This window comes from Anser cygnoides, chromosome 2 (genome assembly GCF_040182565.1).
Source record: "Anser cygnoides isolate HZ-2024a breed goose chromosome 2, Taihu_goose_T2T_genome, whole genome shotgun sequence".
NCBI classification, from domain to species: Eukaryota; Metazoa; Chordata; class Aves; order Anseriformes; family Anatidae; genus Anser; species Anser cygnoides.
Window position 1 is genome coordinate 106,204,434 of NC_089874.1, and position 19,692 is coordinate 106,224,125.

General features: G+C 36.1%; 1 long non-coding RNA gene across 1 annotated transcript; it reads left to right on the plus strand.

Annotated features, from left to right (window-relative positions):
• Positions 1-5,474: 5,474 nt before the first annotated feature.
• On the plus strand, positions 5,475-19,249 carry LOC125185009 (uncharacterized). Its single transcript, XR_007169816.2, has 3 exons — positions 5,475-5,744; positions 8,069-8,192; positions 18,507-19,249. It is a non-coding gene; the product is annotated as an uncharacterized lncRNA (long non-coding RNA).
• Positions 19,250-19,692: the final 443 nt, after the last annotated feature.

Sequence of the window (19,692 nt, forward strand, 5' to 3'; positions counted from 1 at the left end):
CTTTATATGTGTTCATTTAACAGGTATAGAAATGGAAGCTGGGGGAAAAGATATGTAAAAACCCTCCTGTTGACTCAGAAATGTTGAACTGTAGAAAAGAAAGTGCCAAGTGGTATGCTAGAGTCTCTGCTACTTGACTTAACCAGAAAACAAAACAAAACAAAACAGGTTTTAACTCATTGAATAACAGATAAAAATTTGAGGTATATCTCAATCTCTCTTTATTATTTCATCCTATTGCTTGTTACACAGATATTAGGAAAAAGAAAATAAAAGCTGTATATTGAAATAAGAGTTTTAAAATAAAAGACTAAAATAAATCTGTATCTTCAAGATAAAAGTTCAGTTATTTTCCTGGTTAAAAACAATAAGTAAATACATAGTTTGTATCATGAAATTTTCCTCATAGAACTTGTTAAACCTTTGTTTTCTCTAAGGCACAGGAAATAATATGTGTATGAATTTTGAAGAGCTGCATATGAAAACTCACTTCTATTAGTAAGGTAATATACAAGGCAAAATAAACAGTGGCCAATGCCTATTAAATAAGGGATGGTTTTCAGCTATGTGAAGTGTGGAATTGTGTGTTTCGGTGACGCTGGAAACAAAGACAGCCAAAACATTCCTCTTCTCCTTCCTACCCCTGTGCTACTGCTCACCATATCCTGTCAGCTGGGGTGACATCACGTGTGTGAGGCTACATTGTAAAACACATTGCTTGATGATTCAAATTGAAATAGACAATGAAAAAAAGTGATCTTTCCCATTTGTTTTCTTCTTCCAGGATCAACTTTTAAGCAGAAGTCTGTATCAGCACAATTAGGTGGAACAAATAACAGGGATGAGAGAGCAAGAGTAAGCAATAAGGAAAATAATAAGGAAATAAGGAAATAATAATAAGGAAATCTTCACTGTAAATTTCCTTCAGAAACCACATAACCTGGGGAACCTCAACATCTTTGGGCACATCTGCTGGTATATTATCTTTTTTTTTTTATCTCGTTCTATTGGTGGGTTATATGTTCTTCTTGTTGGTCTTTTTCCAAGCCTTTGCAGTCCTAATTTCCGCAAGTATAGACATTGAATGAGAAAGAGGAAGGAATTGAATCTTACTAAGTTCTTCAATGGTAAGTTCTGGAGATAGAAATGGGGACTTCTGGGATTAATCTGACAGAAAATATCAGTCACTTGCATGCTTCTGTCTACACTTGCCAGATTTGTGCAGCATGTAAACAGCAATGTATGACTGACAGTGTCAAATACTGCTGAGGAGACAGGCAGGAAGGGTATGGGTATTTGCCAGTTGTCACTCCAAGGTGATATGCACTTTAATAAAATAGGCATGAGGGAACAGAAAGGGACTTGATTAATGTTTTGAAGGAAACAAGTTCTCATCTGGGATTCTACTAGCAAACAAAAAAACATGCCACAATTGAGTGTGCAAAAGCTTGTGCCAGCCCCTTCTGGGTAGAAAATCATATTGAAATAAATAATAATAACATCAGTTCATTTTGATGGTTCAAATATTAATATTCAGGTGTACAAAATTATTTGACGATATCTAAATTATTTGGTGATATCTGGTCTTACATAAATAGGCCTCAGCAGACCATAGGCTGAAACCCAAATACTCTAACCCTTAAAATTTAAGCAGAGAAGCTACTAGAGAAAAGAATCTTTAAACCCTTACTGTTACAGAGAATTAATGGATGGCTGTTGTTATGACATATTTTAGTAGATGCGTTATCCATATCACGTGTATTACATTCCAGGCAATTTCAGTACTGATATGAACAGGAAAGACCACTATGTAACTAAGTCTGATCTTCTGAATGTCTATGGTTTTAATTGGTATCACTCACTCAGGGTTCATAAGAATCTCTGATGACTACAACATGAAAAGGAAAAAAAAAACTACTAAGCTTATTATTACAGAGAGTTTTACGTTATTAAAGGGCTATTACTACTTGGGATAGTTAACAAAATACATAAAGAAGCAGAGAACATAACTGATTTAGAATTTCAAGAGTCTTTTGAAAAATTCCTTCTTTTGAGGATATTAAGTGATGAGAGGGAATGATGCACAGTCATGTTATGGATTAAAAACTAATTAGGAGACAGAAAACAGAGTAAGAATGTATTCCTGCTCACAACCTAGAAGTGAGTTTCTTTCCACAGCAGTGACAGAGCTAGCCTTATCTGCACCAAACCACGTGCATTATTCGCTACTATCCTTACAAATCAAAGGAAAAACAAAAACAATTTCATATCTTTCATTTTTTGTATTACACTAGGACTGGGTATACCACAGAGATGTGCTAGTTAGTCTGAAGGGTACAGTGTGTTATAGTTTTGTTCTTGACTATTTACCTGGAAGAAAGAATTTATAAAGAAATGAAAACGTCCACATGGTCTTTCTTCTTCTACCTGAAACAAGCTGATGGAAACCGAAAGGGAGTATTCAGCTCTGAAGTGGCTTAATTCTCTATAGAGGCCATGGTTTTTGTTGTCTGTAGTTAGCATACAGGTTGATCACCTGGTTAATTTAGTGCTTATATTGCATGCCTACATTTAGTTGGTTGGCAATCTCAGGGCAATCAAGGACCTTCAAGAAGACTGGACAGCAGTTCAGAGATTTAGTCCGCAATGGATCCATGGGAACCCTTCAGGTCAAACTGTGCTCATTCTATCCATTCACAGACGTTCATAGGTCTCCCTTCAGTTATGATTACTCAGTAACGAGAACCTCTGGCATCCATTTGCATGTGGCCATGCTGATAGGACAGGTGATACTCATAACACTATGGTGACTATAGAGCATAGCCCTGTGAGAACTCATTATCTCAGTTTAGTTCACAAGTCTTACTCTGTCAGACCCTTGAGGCTACGAACTGCAGTTATTCTTTTCCCATTGAAATTAGGAGCCTATGGTAAGCAACTTACTTCTCTACAAAGTAAAAAGTCTTCTATTGCAAAAAGCCACCTACTCTCCTCTCTTGTTTAAATCGAATAGAGGCTTATAGGACGTACAATGAATATGGACTGAAACGCCAAAAAACTAAAAATGTAATTCAGGCTTTAGTATGAACTCCAGTCATGTTTTCACGGTAAAGGAGCTTCACTCTTTCTCACTTGTGCAGTATCCTTTTACTCTCTGGACAGTAAGATTTATCAACAAAATAATCTGAACCAAACACAAGCTGAATGATTATGAAGGTTTTTTGATCTTGGCTTAGTTTTAAACCCAGAATAAGGAAAAGATTATAAATGAGAGGATTAGCATATACAGAAATTTACACTGCACTTTCATCTCCAGGCAGTACAATAATACCTCAGAGAAATAAAATCAGAACATGGATCCAATTTAGTTGACTGAAAATGATATGATGGAGGTAAAGATGCTTTTTAGGGAATGAAAATCAGATAAGAGTTGGAGTTTGTGCACACCATTATTCCTTGAGTATCCCTCGCGATGATTATAATTATGAGAGCTATGGTAGCCCACTGGTTCAGTCTGTGTACAAATGCCAAAAACTTTTTTTTTTCTTCCCAAAGGAAATAGCAATAATCATATTTTTGTATATTAAAACATATTGAAATATTTTGTGCTTGGGGTTCCAATGAATCATTGCTTGCAACCAAAAAAATTTCAAAACTCAGGGCAGACTATATGATATGGAGTGACTGGGGAAAGGGCTCCAGGTCTTTAAAGAATCCGATCCCAAACACTCTTTCAGAGAGGGGGCTCTGCTCAGGATAGGCTATGGATCTTGTGCTGATTTCACATTGTTGTCTAGCTAAACTCCACCAGCACTGCCCTCTCACTCTCCCACCTTAAAGCAACTACGGGAGAAAACACGATGAAAAAGAGCTCAAGACTTGAAGAACCATTTACCGTCACAGGCAAAACAGACTCAGAGTAGGGAGATTAATACCATTTATTGCCTATCATTAGCAGATTAGAGCAGTGACAAACTAAAAGCAAACTGAAAATGCCTTCCCCATCCTCCCTTTCCTCCTCCCCTCCCTCTTCTCCTCATATCATCCCATCCACCCTCTTCGACACCCTTCCCTTGAGTGGTGCAGGGGAATGGGGACTTCGGTCAGTCCATAACACTTCTTCTATGCCATTCCTTCATGTTAACGACCTTCCCCAGCTCCAACTTGGGGTCTCTCCCATAGGATGCCGTCCTTCCTGAAATGATCAGGACAGGTTTTAAAATAACAGGTTTCCCACAAACTGCAGCTCTTCATGAAGCTACTGGCCCATACCATGGGGTGCAGTTCTTCAGGGGAGGACTGCTCCAGCACGGGTCTCTCACGGGCGGCAGCTGCCCCCAGACCCCCTGCTCCTGCGTGGGCTCCTCTCCACGGGCTGCAGCTCCGGCCCGGGGCCTGCTCCTGCGGGGGCTCTCCATGGGCCGCAGCCTCCTCCAGGCCACATCCACCTGCTCCACCGGGGGCTCCTCCACGGGCTGCAGCGTGGAGATCTGCTCCGTGTGGGACCCGTGGGCTGCAGGGGGACAGCCTGCTCCACCAGGGGCCTCTCCACGGGCCGCAGGGGAACTTCTGCTGTGTGCCTGGAGCACCTCCTGCCCTCCTGCTGCACTGACTGCAGAGCTGGTTCTCTTATCGTTTTCTCACTCCTCTTTCGTAGCTGCACAGCAGTTTTTTCCTTTCTTAAATCTTCTGTAACAAAGGCACAACCTGTGTCACTAACTGGTTTGCCTCTGGACAGTGGCGGATCCCTTTTGGAGCTAGCTGGGACTGTCTCATAACTAACTTGGGGCAGTTTCTGGAACCTTCTCACAGAGGCCACCTCTGCAGCCTCCCCTCTAACAAAACCTTGCCACACGAGCCCAATACAGATCTGAATGAGTACTGCAAATCCTACATAATAATTGAATAATGCAGTCACAGAACTAGTTATAACTTTGCAGGAACATGTCTAAGTATATGTTGTGTCACCTTTTTACCGTACTAGAACCGATCCAATGATGAGCTCTTTCACTCAGCTTTTGTCCAGAAAGTAATGCTGTATCAATTACTGAGCAGTTAGAAATTATATAATGTTATAATGTGTGAATGGGAAATAGCCAGAGTTGTGCAATATATCTCCTCCTATGTACAGTGCTTCCTCAAAGCACTTTATAAACATGAACTACTTGTTCCAAAGAGCATATATTAACACTAATTTTCCTATATGAATCACCCTTAACAATTTTAACTTAGAAAAAGTAATAGACAAGAAAAATCAATGCTAAAAATTCCTTATAACACAGAAGTTAATGTCATCAGCTTTCTTTTTGAAATAGAAACACTTTACGTTTAAATTTAAATGTACTTGGCAGTTGAAACGGTACTTTCACCATTTCTAAAACCTGACACTCATTTTTTACTGTTATCTTTCTTATTCTTTTTCATTTATCCTATTTTGAAATTTGCCTATTCCATATTTATATATGTATGTCTATGCATCTATGTGTGTATATATATATCTATAGGTCCTTCACTATTTATTTAGGTAAAACTCTCACTGAAGACAAGGAAAATTGTATTAGCCATAAAGTGAAGATTCAGGATACAGATGTCTCTCCAAGATAAATTGTTCCATAAAGTAATATTCCCTGACTCTTTCAGGCTACTTAAGCCTGAAGAAATGCCACTGGGTACCATATCATGAAGAAGAAGAAGAAGCTCCCTTCCAGACCAGAGGCTTTCAATAATATCTTCGTTTTAATGCAGTATGTTTTCCCTTCATACATTTTCTGGTACTTCTTTGGATGCTATTTAAGTTAATAATGTGGGATAATTTGAGACTAAGCCATACTGATAACACATACTTCATAAAATATTTGAAGTGCAATTTTAGACTACTTTTGATACTTCCAGTTCAGAATAAACACTGTTCTCAGTTTGGCTAGGCTTCAAGTATAACTGTGATGCTTTTCCATTAGGAGACAGTTATAAAGGTGTTTTAACTACCTACCTGACTTGGAAACCTCCAGTCCATGTTACGCCCTTACTTAGAACATTAAAATGTATTTGAATATTGTTTAAACTCAGAGATTTAAATAGATAAATTCCACTTTCATAGACAGTTCTCACAAATAGCTACAGTATAGTATACAGTGGTACAATGAGGTATATAATGTTATTTAATGTATCAGATACTCTGATGTAACATGATACTTTTGATAAAGTTTTTGTGTTTGTAGGATACCTAGGGTATATACAGGTTATCTCACCTTACAATCAGAAACACTAAGAACACTCACACAATTTCTTCAAAAGAACTCTGCTATAGATTTACACCCAAAATTACTTGGTCCAGTTAGACAGTTAGACCAATTATTTGTTCCAAACAGACTTCCAAACAGACTTTTTTTGTTTGTTTGTTTGTTTTGTTTGTTTCCTAAAAGCAGTTCTTATTCTTTGGTACAGAACTTAAGTGAAGAGTACATCATAAGGTAGCAGGAGAAACTTATCAAAAACAGACAGGAATAAGCCATAGTTTAGACTTTAGAAGAGATATTTATTAGCATCCTTTTATGTGGACAGAGATTAAGATTTCTTTGCATGAATCAGAGGAAGGTTTTTTTTTGTTTGTTTGTTTTTTTAATTCAGTGCTTATTTTCTGCTGGTAGAAAAATCATCTTGAAGAACCTAAACAGAACTTTTTCTAGTATAAGATATTTTACATTCAGTAAATGCAACAATGTTAACACAGAAAAGTTCCCAAATAGCACACAAACTAAATTTCTTCTTCAGAAGTATCATGAATACATAGGGTCACTTTGTCCCAGGCCTGATCTCTAATTACAGAGATTATGGCAAAGGTCATTCCACCACTTCTTCCTACAAGACCTTTCAAAAGAAAATGCATTTTAAAAGAACATTTCTTCTCAAATGAAAAGAAGAATTGGCCTACAAAACTGGTGTCTGGTGAGGTTACTACTTTCCTAGAGACATGAAGGAACTGAACCGGATATCAAATGCCCTCTATACTTTTGAAAATTGTAGTCATTAGACACTGAAATCTGTAAAAAGCAATTCAATGCACTCATCTATTTTCCTGTAACGTGAAATGAAAAAATCATGAATAAAAATTCAAAGCAATGAATTTTGGAAATAAAAAGAATATCTTAAAGCAGAATACAAATAGTCAACAGAAATCTGTTTTTACAAGAAGAAAAACAGAGAGAGAGAAAAAAATATGAGAGTATGTTGCCTTATTTATTATATATAAATTTCTATGGTGATTAAGAAATAATCAGTGTAAATCAGCAAGATGCTATACCTCACAGCCTTATCCTATGGAGAAAATAAAAAAAATTACAGCATGCACATGAAATCGAAGTCCGTGATGATCATTACGGAAACTAATTTTAAGTATGTGGTAAACTAGGCTGATTTGCTAAACTTAAACCTCTGTCCTTAGCAAAGCCATCCATGCTCAGATGAGCAAGCTGACAACAAGAATCCCAATATTGTAAGATTTTCAGTGTTGTGAAGGTGTCAATTCTTCACACTTTGATCATTCTACCTTTAGTTCTCAAGGTCAGTTCTGTGTATCTGGGAGATATATTGATGGATGTTACTATCAAATCCTAAAAAGTAAATATGCTCTGAAAATAAGAACTGCAAGAATATGACAAATTCAATTTGTTGTTTGGTTCATCTAATATTGAGCAGTAGTTCTGAGACATAATCAGAAACTAAAATGTAAATTCACTTTTCAAGTCAATTTGCTTGGTTTTGAGGAAAAATGCATGAAACTGATCTGCTGGGACATTATAAGTCAAATCAATAAAACCATACTATTTAGAATGACTGTAAATACTGAATCAACACAAGCTCTATTAATATGAGTGTTAAAAGATTAAATTGAAATACATTTTATACAGTAAAGTGGATTCTGTAGTCTGTATATGTAGTTTCTCAAAATGTTTTGAATTGTATGTAAGTTGTATGTAGAAACAACTCTACAAATAAGCAAGTTCTTAAAAACTATGCTATTTTTAATTGTAAGGCATATTAACTTAGATATTGAATGTTTTATTTTTAGTTATATTTTGGCACATAAGCCTCTCTTCCTTGTCTGGTGAGATTCTCTGCTTTACTCTGAACAGTTCTCCTTACAACTGATGAACAATCAGAACACAAAATATGCTGCTGGGCATAGATCCCAGGTAAGGAAACATAGCAATTGAAAGATCCAATGACTGATAGAACTTGTGATGCAAGCCATCTACAGGGTCAGTTGTGTGTGGCACAACAACTAAGATTGATATGAAGAAAATGTATTCTCCACTCAGCTTTCATTTGCTTGAGCCTGAGCGTTAGGATTGCAGCTCTATAAATGTATTGAATCGCCTCTTTAGAAAGAATTGCATAAACTGCACTTAACCTGGCCTTGCAGTTCTTTGGAGATTGCTCAGGAACTGATTTTTTCCTCCACTTTTGTTTTGACCTCTAGTTTTGTGTCGATCTGGGGGCATTGTACTGACAATGTACTGTGACTCTTTTTGCAACAGCATATGCTGTATCTGAACCTGATGGAGAGACTGCAGAAGTTATAGCTCTAGGACTGATATCCTTGCTCTGTTTCAGTTCATGTGATCTGCTTTGAAATGGATATAAATCTCTTACCATACTTTCTTGGATGTCTTAATCAGGATCATCCTTGCTTATGGGAAATATCAGTGGTCAGGCAACAAAAATTTTCCAAGAAATATTATCTTAGGAAGAGTATTATTTGCCTCTGTGTCTCCAAAGAAGATTCCATTGGAACAAGTGAAATTACAGTCTTGGGTACAGCACAAGGAAAGCCCTTGCCAATACTTATTTCATAGTTTCATTTCAAAAGTTATTTTCACAGTTTGTGATGTTCTTGTGACTTGTGATGTCTTTAAACTGGTTTGGGAGCCCATTAGGCCTCTTTCTTTTGGAAAGTTTCTTCAAAGAAAAAGTAGTGGAAATCATATCTAAAGAAGCCTGAGTGCTTTTCTCCATATCCTGATTTACAGAGTGAGTCTAATGGTGGGATGTTAATGCAGAGTTGTTGGTTCCTGAGAAAGCATTTCTAATTTTAAATGTCAGTTATCAAAAGCTTGTATTTTAGTATTAGCTTAAAATAAAACATGTACTTGAGGGTTTCTTGTTTTCCAGCTGTCAGATAGGTTGTCTTAAAAATATTTTCCATTCAATATGTGATTAACTCCAGAAATTTCCATGTAGTGACTCTTTAAGTCAAATAAATAGTGAAAGAATTACTGGAATTTTCTTCACAAATGTTTCTTGCAAAATATAGTATGCACTTAACAGACGGGACCTTCTTTAACAGCAATCACCAATCAAAATGCTTGAAATCTGTACTGCTTAGAAACAGACAACAAAACAAACAAAAACAGATACTCATTTTGAATATTAGCGTTTTTTCATTCAGTGATTGCTGCCACATAAAAGTTTCTAGAATTCAATTAGTTGTTCATGAATTACACAACTTCCACAATAGCAGCTACCTGCTTCGCTTAGATAGAATCATGTGAACTATTTTGCCTCTGAGAATTGCTTTTCACAAGGTTGTTCTGAGCTGCAGATTCTTTTATAGCCTTCAGAAAATAAAAAGACACTTTGCGCTTGTGTGAAACTTTCCACCTGAGGCTCAAAAAGCTCTTCCTAACCCTTCTATTACATTTCACAATCTTTGTGGTACAGGCTAGTACCATTATGACTGTATAGATAGGGAAAAGTAGAAAGGAAAACTCAGACAATTTACATCATCAGTCCTTAGCAGAATTTTTTTTTTTCCCTGCATTTGTCTGGAATGCTCAGGCATACCTTTGAGTACACCCTCACGCCCCCCCCCCAAAAAAAAAAAAAAAAAGGAGCCAGCCACCACCACCAAAAGTACCTGTCTGATACATGGACCATACATGGACCCTGTGCTGCAAATAGTGTTGGAAAACATTTCTCTCTCTGTCTTCCCAGACAGGGACACAACAGCCAGGGCAGAGTAATGGGGGTGCAGTGGACATCTGCTGGGAGTTCAGCCTACTCACTTTAGATCCAAGAAGTGGCCAACTAATGTACTGATCACGTAGTTTCTCTATCTTGTCAATCAACAACATTCCTAACTATATTGTGTTTCTCTACTGAAGCTTCAGGATGGCCTCTGTGTTGCACTGAGCATGTGGTGGTCAATTTTTTTCTTAACTTGAGCAAGAAACTGGAGGAAAAAAATAGACATCTCAAGTTGCATTTTCACTCATTGTGATCAAGGTCATCAGAGGAATGCATGATGAAGCACAGCAGATCAGTCAGAGCAGGTTAATGCATGTGGCATAATCTGGATAATTTATCTAGTTGACTGGTTTTAGATATAAATTTGGACATAAATTTGAAATTTGTGTGTCTTGAAATGATGAATTAAGAGATTGTGAAAAGAATGTTTGTTTAGTCTCAGAAAATAAAAATATAGCAGTGAAGGTACTCCAATGGAGGAAATTTTGGACTATTCTGGATTTCAAACCTGTTGACATCTATTCTGAAAAACTCCAGTGAAGTCAATAACCTTATTCTGTTTTTATACAGACTCATTGAGTCTACCAATCTTGAATTTCAGTGGTGCCACCCCAAAGAAAAGAAAATTGAAGACTTTTGACAGTGTTCTGTAAGAGAAAAATATTACAATGTATTTTTTCCTACTACAGAAAAGATTAATTCATATGCAATATACCAGCACACTATATTTTACATTCCCACTCAGAAATATACACATGTACTCACTCTCACAAGAGTATGCAGTAGCTACAGTCAGATTTATGTCTCTGTAGAGCAATTTGAAAGAGTGTGATCCAGAAACTAAGCTGAACATTAAGCCTGAAGGAGCTGTTAAGCAACAAGGCTTTGCTGATTAAAACATGAACTTTATTTTAGCTTATTTAATTCATTTTGCATTTGGCTGTTTTATGTTAATTATCTCATATGCAATTTTTATTAAATTTACTTTAGGCCTTAAATGAATATTTCAAGTTGCTATTGACAATAGTTTATTGAATATCAAATCCAGGTTGAATGTATTGCAACATTTAATTCCCAACACAATTATGAAAAAGGAGCTACAAAAGAGAGTTTTTCAATGGTCTAAGCCAAGGATGGTAAGTTAGGAGATAGAAATCTAAATGGAAATCTTCACTGCACTCACTGTGTAGGTAGGGAAGGTCTTAGCTATTTTAGACTGGGATCATGACTAATTTTTTTGAAGATGAGCAACCTACAGACTACTAATGTTTGGAAGAAGATATCTTGGAAAACCTAGTTATAGTATGCTCAAGCCAACACTGGGCCCCAAAACTGAATAAATTTGAAAGACAGCTTTTTAGTGTACAAGTGATAGAAGAGAAAGTTACCCAACGTCCCAAACTTATGTTTCAGTATCTTCATTCATAGGATCATAGTTACCTACATGTATGAAGTACTTCAGAGTTAATAATGCTTTACAAAGCAGATTCAGCCCTGGTATAAGTAGATATAGTTTGACTGGCAGTTGTGCTACAACAGTGTGTAATCTTTTAAGTAATAAGTATTATCAGTAATGACATTTATTAAGAAGCACTATTAGCTTAGCTTTGCAGTGCAAGACTGAGTTTGTTGGAGTGGGAAGATGATCTTGTCATGACAGGACAGAAGTTGTGAGTTCTATATCCAATATCACATACATAATATTATAATATACTTTATTATACACTTTCTTGGAGAGCCTAGGGTAGTGTCTCTGTATTTGAGTCATTCCCCTTCTTGTAAAACTACGTATACTATTGATTTTTTTTTTCCAATTTCTTTTTTTATTACTGTCACAGCATGACAATTAAAAGGCACTCCTTTTGAAATACTCCTTGCAGTCAAAGCTCTGTGGATAAGTTCACTGTTATCTGTGACTGTGTTTGCTTTTCTTCATTTTAGTTTTTAATATTTTGAAAAACGCAAAGCTGGAAACAGTGAAAAATGAATTTAATTTATCCACGGGCTAGGACCATAAAGAAAAGTGATGTGCATTAGACCATTTGACATCTGGAAACTTCTGCAAAGTAGTTCAGCTCTCCAACATCTCCTCTTTTAAAGTCACTAACAGATAGCAACATCTGTTCTAATGATTTTTGCTGATTGTTATGCCTCACTAGCAGGAAACAGACTGAAATCAGCAGCTCATTTTGTAGGCCAAACACTGCAAGTAGAAATATGTCCAGGTGGTCAGTTCCTCTAAAAAGAGTTAGATGAAATAGTCCTCTCTAGGAGCAGAAGGACTGGCAATGTTGGCAGATGGTTACTTTAGTCATAGGAAGTAGATCTAATCAAGATGTCTGTTAAAAAAGAACTAGTTTTGAAAAAATGGTGCCATGCAGTTAAATGGCTGAGGAAATATAATGGCTTTTATCACCTTGCGTTAGTATTTTTGCTGAAAATAAGATACAGAGGTGTTTTCTCCCTCTAGAAAATGTTGCTGTATTGTATAGGCTGTCCTGTCCACTGACCCTATCATATATGTGAAAATAGTTACAGAGTTCATAAATACGGAGACCTAGACTTAGAGGTGGGTGTAGCCAGGAAGTAGATAATGAGGAAAAAATATTTGTGTGTGTGTGTGTGTATGTATTTTTAAGACCTTCTCTGAAGAAAGGACAATACTCTAATTCAGTGCTTGGACAACTGCATGTGGATTAATTCCGTTGACTAATTTAGAAAACAGAAATTGCATTAGAAACACAATGGGGATTCTTTTATTTATTTATTTTCTGATAACACTTCAGGGATGAGTCTGGGAGATATTATTAAAAATGTCAAAATTACCTCTTCCCTTCTTCGCCATGGCTTCTTTCTGAAGGACTTGCTGAATTCAGACAATAATTCTCCTTTACACTGAAAAATACCAAAAGAAAAGTAGTTATTTGGAAATAAGTCTTTTCAAGAACCTCATGCAGAATAGCCATATTAGTGCTGAAAACAGACTTCAGATCTGAGTATGGGTAAGATGATCTACAAGAAATTAAGGTCATGCACAGGGAGATTTTTTGCTCAGCTACTATCTTCACTCCTATGTTTCTGATACATTGGCTGAACATGGATGAGGGATAACCTGAAGCCCATGCTCTTACTGTTTTTGCTAACTTTAAGATGACAAAATGCTGAATTGCACTAAAATCATGTTAATCATTAAAAACACGTACATTTTCTTTTAGGATCTCAAGCTATTACATTGAGAAATAGGACAAATGTAATCTGTTAAAATAAAAATAATTCAATAAAAATAGTGATAAAGTTAAATTTCTACTTAATATAATGGTCTGGTCAGGCTTTTCTTTGTAGACTGTGCTGCACAAATGCAAAATCATGTACTTTAGATGCTTACAGTCTCTGGAGGAAAGGTCCTTAGCCATTTTTCAGTTGGCTTTTAAATGCTTATTTTATGTGTAAGTGTAAATCCCCTCTGGAAAAAGCACTGAGAATGATGGAAGATTATAGGGTGTGATTTACTCACATTCATATCCTGAGAGACAAAGTGCCTTGAAATACTCCAATGTGGAATGTAATCTGTTGTAATTGTTGTGGAAGTAATAAAAATAATGAAGAATTATTTCATATGTAGAAAATGAATTTTCACGTATTTGAGAATCTCCTGGCCACCCTAAAGAGTCGTGCTTCTGATTCCCCTGTTATGTTGTTTCTGACAAATCATCAGATGCGTTTTTATTTCTTTTTTTTTTAATGATGTGCACTTTTGCCCCACCCAGTGGCCATTACCTAAATTGCCAGGTCTGCTTATTTTGAGTTTTCCCCTCTTCGCCCCATTCTGCAGCGTGGATCTGCCACTGAAAACTGAATAAAAGCTGTCCCCTGTTGCTACCACGAGTATATTAGGCTATCATTATCTGCAATGACACTACCATCTGTAATGTGCTCTGGGGCAAACACAGTCACTGCCAGTAGCTTCAGCACCACCGGCAGATGCTTCATCATGCAAGAAGATGCATGAAGATGAAATATGCATCCAAGTACTTGAGAAGAGACGGAGAGGAGAGAAGAAGAGGGCAGCCAGAAAATAAATGCTGTTAATGTGTCTCGTCAACAAGGATGGAAACAAGGAAGCACAGGCTAGGTCAGATGCATTACTCAATCTAAAGGAATAACGGGTATAAAAAAGAGACTCATTTTCTTTCACTAGGAAATCTGAGAGTCTATAACTTTTTATGGACTTTTACATCTTCCCTTTTTTTTCACCAGTACCTTACAAAAATTGGTTCCAAATTAAAGTAATAAATAGAAGTTGTTTTTCTCAAAATTCCTGCCTTCACTCATTTGGAATAGAAAATGAAACACTTGCACACAAAAGACAGGAAATAGAGACAGAGAAAAGATTTTGTTCCCTGTAGATCAGAGGACTTTTATATTGAACTTTATTTTGCTTTCCTTTAACCAATTTCTCTGTTATCAAGATCTCAAGGAAACAGAACTCTCTTCCTGGACCTCATTGTCACATGTGAAGGTGCAAATGCGAAATAAAGATATATAAATCTTTTCAGGAAGCAAAGACATTCTGGCCAATATATTATTTATTCATTTATTTATTTTTGATCTCCTGATTTCTTGATCTGCAAGACCTACATGCAAAGAATGCAGTTCTGTTCTTGTTATAAAGTAGCTGTCTACAGAATATGTTCATTATATTATATGTCTACTATAACACTAGCTATGCACCTCAGCCAAAACCAGGGCTTCAGTATCATATATTCTGTATTCATACAACAAAAGAGAGAACTATTAATAAAATGTCTCTGCAAAAGCTACTTCAGTACTTTCTCTGGAAGTCCTCTAACATGAGTTGCTGCAGGTCTACATTTTGGTGTCATTTCTTCCTCACTCTTTTTCTCCTTTTCCACATGCATGGTCTCAGGAATTTACTCAGTACCATCAAGAAGTGGAGTGCATGTCTGCAGGAAAAATCCAGCTCCTGAAATATGTAAAATGCATGCCCCCTCATGCAACTATATACAGCACATTTATATATTAGTAATATTTTTTGCACTGTTTCATTTACTTCATTTAAAAAAATAATTAAAAAAAATCATTAAGACCAAAATTGATCATCATTTTCGCAGAAGTAGAGAAAGATTTTATTTTTTTTTCTATAAATAGGTTGAATTACTCAACTAGCTTTAACTGCTATGAGGAATGGAACAGAAGACTGTCAAAATTCTGTGTCGTAATATATAGGCAAAGACTGAAGGATTATGGTTTCTTGGTCCAGAAATTGTTGTACATCACCCTTCGTTCACTCTTTTAGTGCAGTACAAGTATGCTGCATTGCTGCTGGAGAGGAAAAGGTATCAAGTGATGCCTTTGTATTAAGTGGTCCATTGTTGCCTCTATCAAGATTAATTAGGTCATTTTATAGGAGCCCTAGCCCATATAGTATTTTGCAGTAGGAGTTTGAAGTTTAACATACAAGCAGCCATCCAGACAGCAGCTCTGATCACACACTATATGATACCATATTTTTCTCAGAGATTTCCCATCCAAATAAGCACAAGATATCTTTGACATATCTAAAGAGAAAATGGTGTTTTTGCTACATTTTCTAATATGGTAAAGGTTTTGTTTATAATCATCACAAGAAGTCTGTGATGATTTTCTGGATATTTGTCTTGGCTTTTTTTTTACTTTCTGTTTTTACTTCTCTTCTGAAATGTGCCTATTTAAAAATGTACTCCTAAAGAGTTAAAAGAGTTCAAGCTATTCTAAACTTACTGCATTTGTCTAGGGGAAGTTCCAGGGGGTTTGTCAATTTTAATTAGAAATGGCACAATGATTGTGCACAATATAGCAGATTATCAGGGCTACTTGTTAAATTATAAAAGGCTGGCTAAGCTTCAGAGTGAAGCTACTGTCCAAATTAGCAGATTTGATAGTTTATAGTTTATGCTCACAAAAATAATTGCTTTTTTCTTCTTCCTTTTGAAGATTGTGTTCTTAGTCTGAGAAAAATACTGAGCTTATAGATCTCTAGCTAATTTCTGTGTATTAAACCTAGGTTCACAGCAAGTAAAATGCCATGTCCTTTTATATGCCTTATCTATTTTTAACATTTCTTATTTTTATGTTAAATTCACCACATACTCTTTGTTTTAGTATACCATGTTTTCACATCAGAAGGTCATTTATTGTGAATCCTGAGAACAAATTTTTAACTAAAGGAAAAAAATAGCTGTTTAGCTATCTGCAACAAGAGATACAAATGGATAGAAAAAGGAAGGGTACTAGTCCACCCAATACCTTTTTCATTAGGACTATCTGACACAGAAGAGACCTAGTTACCTGTGCTTCACTTGCTCCAGCTCTGAGGCAGAAGTCGTGTCTCCCTCTGACAATGTGGCCTCTGGAAGACTAAACTGGTGCTGGACACACATGAAGCTGAAACATGGGCTCCTGTATCATCATCCACCTTCACTGAATGATTTACAGTGTCACCTAATTTAAACTTGCAGGACAGCTCAGAGACTTCATGCCTAAGGGTAATGTGCCATTTTTCTTGCCTGTAGAGTTAGCTCTGGAGGCAACACAAAATCGTTATGAAAGCTTAAGAAAAGAAAGACAAGGACCAAACTCAAAAATCTGAAATCATAATACATGAAGCATCAGCCATCTACCGACATTGCTGATGATCACTATAAAACATTTCCTCTATTTATTTGCAAGTATTAGATTATAATCAAAGACAGTTGAGAAGACATTAGAGAAGGAAAATATTAAAATGGGAACTAGGAAAGAACCATAAGTTTTAGGCAGCAATCCTGACTATGCTACAGATTTCTCTTAAAATTGCTGTTAAGTCATTTAACTTCTTTGTGATTTGAATGTTCACTATTAGTAAATGGAGGTAATGAATTCCTTCTTAATAAGAGTGCTGAGGATCACTGTGATATAGGTGAATATTATAACACAGGTAAAACAAATGTTCTTATAATGTAATTAAGGCCTTTTTAATCTTTTTATAAGCATCAAGGTACAAAACTGTTGGGAAAGGGGGAAGGAAAGGAGGGGAAAGGAAAGAGAAAAGGGGAGGGGAGGGGAGGGGAGGGGAGGGGAGGGGAGCGGAGAGGAGAGAGAAAAGTTCTAGTCTTACGCTCTGAAGCTGAGACAAGTGAAACAATGATTCACTGATTCTGAATAAATAAATAAATAAATAAATACTGTAGGACTTCTGCATACAAACACCAGCCTGAAAACTTCTAAGGGAGAAAATAGGAACAGGAGTGAAAATCCAATTCATGCATATCAAGTGCAGCCTCTCTATTGATAATCTGATTGCATTAACACCCATGGGACACAGTAAAGACAGCTTGAGAATATCCCAAACCTGTTACACTGTAGGATATGTCTTCTCTCTTCGCACTTATGTAGTCATCTCCCATCTATCACTTGATCAATGACCTTTTTTGAGGTTTGCTGAGGTCAAATGTTGCAGTTGGAATGGGGGGAAGTGCATGTTGGGGGGAAGGAAAGGACTGAAAAGAAGTTCTTTCTTCTTCTCCCCCTTCTTTCCTTTCTCTTTTCCTCCCTTGCTCCCACTCTCTCTCATTCTTCTATTCTGCTCCCTTTCTCACATACTTTGCTGATTGTTGAAACAGCATATCTTCACTAAGGCATTATCTCTAGGTGGAATATATTATAAAGTAAACTGCTTTATTAAAGAATAAAGAATAAACCTGTATAATGATTAAGCAACAACCTTCCCTGAAGGCTCCTATTTCTAATGAAATCTTCATACAATCTCTACCAAGGGAAGCAACATGTCTGCTAGGAGCACTGCAAAATAATTATAAAATGGCAAATATGATTTACTAACCTTTTTAGATGATTGAGTAATAATTCTTTAAAAAATCCCAGGTTTTGATACATTCAAGCTTTTTGCACTGCATGGTGCAAAAATGACCTTTTACTTAACTAAAACTTTACATTCACTAGAGCACACCAAAAACATGCAGAACAACCATAGTGAACTAAAGAAACGTTAATTTTCAAATGTTGAATACATTGTGTATTCCAGAAATGAGAACGTTCAGTGATCATAGTTATTTACAACTGTTTTGTTTTGTTTTTTAATCTCTGTATGCCACATTGTTGAAAGACTGGATGTTTTGTTATAAATTTATCAAATGTAAAAAAATGTGAAAACTGTCCAACACACACACAAGAATGTCTTTTCTTCAACACTTAAACACTTAATTTAGAGACCTGAATAAAACCCTTTGTGAACTATATGGTAAGAATTCCAGGAGCTTGTTTATGAATGTTTATTGCCTGAAAATATCTTAATTCCAAGACTGAAGAAATACTTATTTCAAATTAGAGTAACTTTCATTTTGGAGCAAGGGCTTAAGTTTACAGTGGACTGGTTTATTTTTGGTGCTTGTTTTGTTTTATTTTGTTTTTCTCTCTCTACACAGACAATTACCTTGTATTGACAATGACTTATATTGAAGAAGCCTTGCTCTGAAGGAATAAAGAATTTCTCCACTGTGCACACGTTCTTGCACAAAAGATTTACGTTTATCTACAAAAGTTTAGACTCCAGTAAATAGGGACTACGCAGTAGATCTGCCCTTACAAAGGTTTGGTTACTGTGTGAAAATGTGAGCCTCATCTATTGCTTCCTTTATTGCTGATTTTCTTTTCACCTCTCATGAATTCAGAGAAAAAACATGTTTTGAACCCTTTTTAGATAAAGTTGCTTCATTCCGACAATTCACCCTCTATCTCAACTTCTGGAATTTGCATGCTTGTTCTAATTTATTTAAATGTAAGCGTCTTTCAGCATTGTTTTGTTCTGCTCTATATTAAAATGATTGCAAAGATATTCAATTTTCAGAACAGTGCTTAATCTCAGACTACAGAGTGGGCATTATAAGAAAAAAATCTGATTATTCAGCAATGCAGCTCATAGTTTGAGTGTTGTATACAGGTCAGATTATGTCATTCCAATTGCCTTGTTATTGCAACTATCTGAGCAAGAAGTTGAGGAAAAGGGAGAAGACAAACAGAAGGAAAGCCTGTCTGTCATGATATGACTTTTCCAATTCTACTTGTTTGTTTTAAATAAAATTTCTATTTACTTCAAGAAAGTGATATTCCTTTGATTTTTGCATGCTTTTGAGGAAAAAAAAAAAGAAAGAAAAAAATGATTTTTCATGCTCAGTCTATAGTTATTTTATTTTCAGCATTTGGAAAGTTGAAAAGTACTTGCAAGTGTACTGTCTAATGTGTGCAACGTAACTTATTCATTAATTAAAATGCAGTGATTGTCATTACGAGTCCAATATTTGCTCACAGTTGTTGCATGTTGATATCAGAGAATTTAAAATTACAGTTTCCTTACAATAGCAAGATAAGTCCTGATTCCTTTTCCATGCAGAGCAATGCATTAACCACCACTGACACTCTCATTAACTCATGGAGCTCTGCTTTAGAGCTATATTTGGTATGCTCTGTAAGATTGTCTTTCATGCATACTTGCATCAGTCTATGTAGGTACATTTGTCTTTTACCTTTCATTTCCCTCTTTTCATCATCTCTACATCAATGATGGGGTGAAATGAAAACCTTTCCAACGAAGAATGCAGTTATCATTCCGTA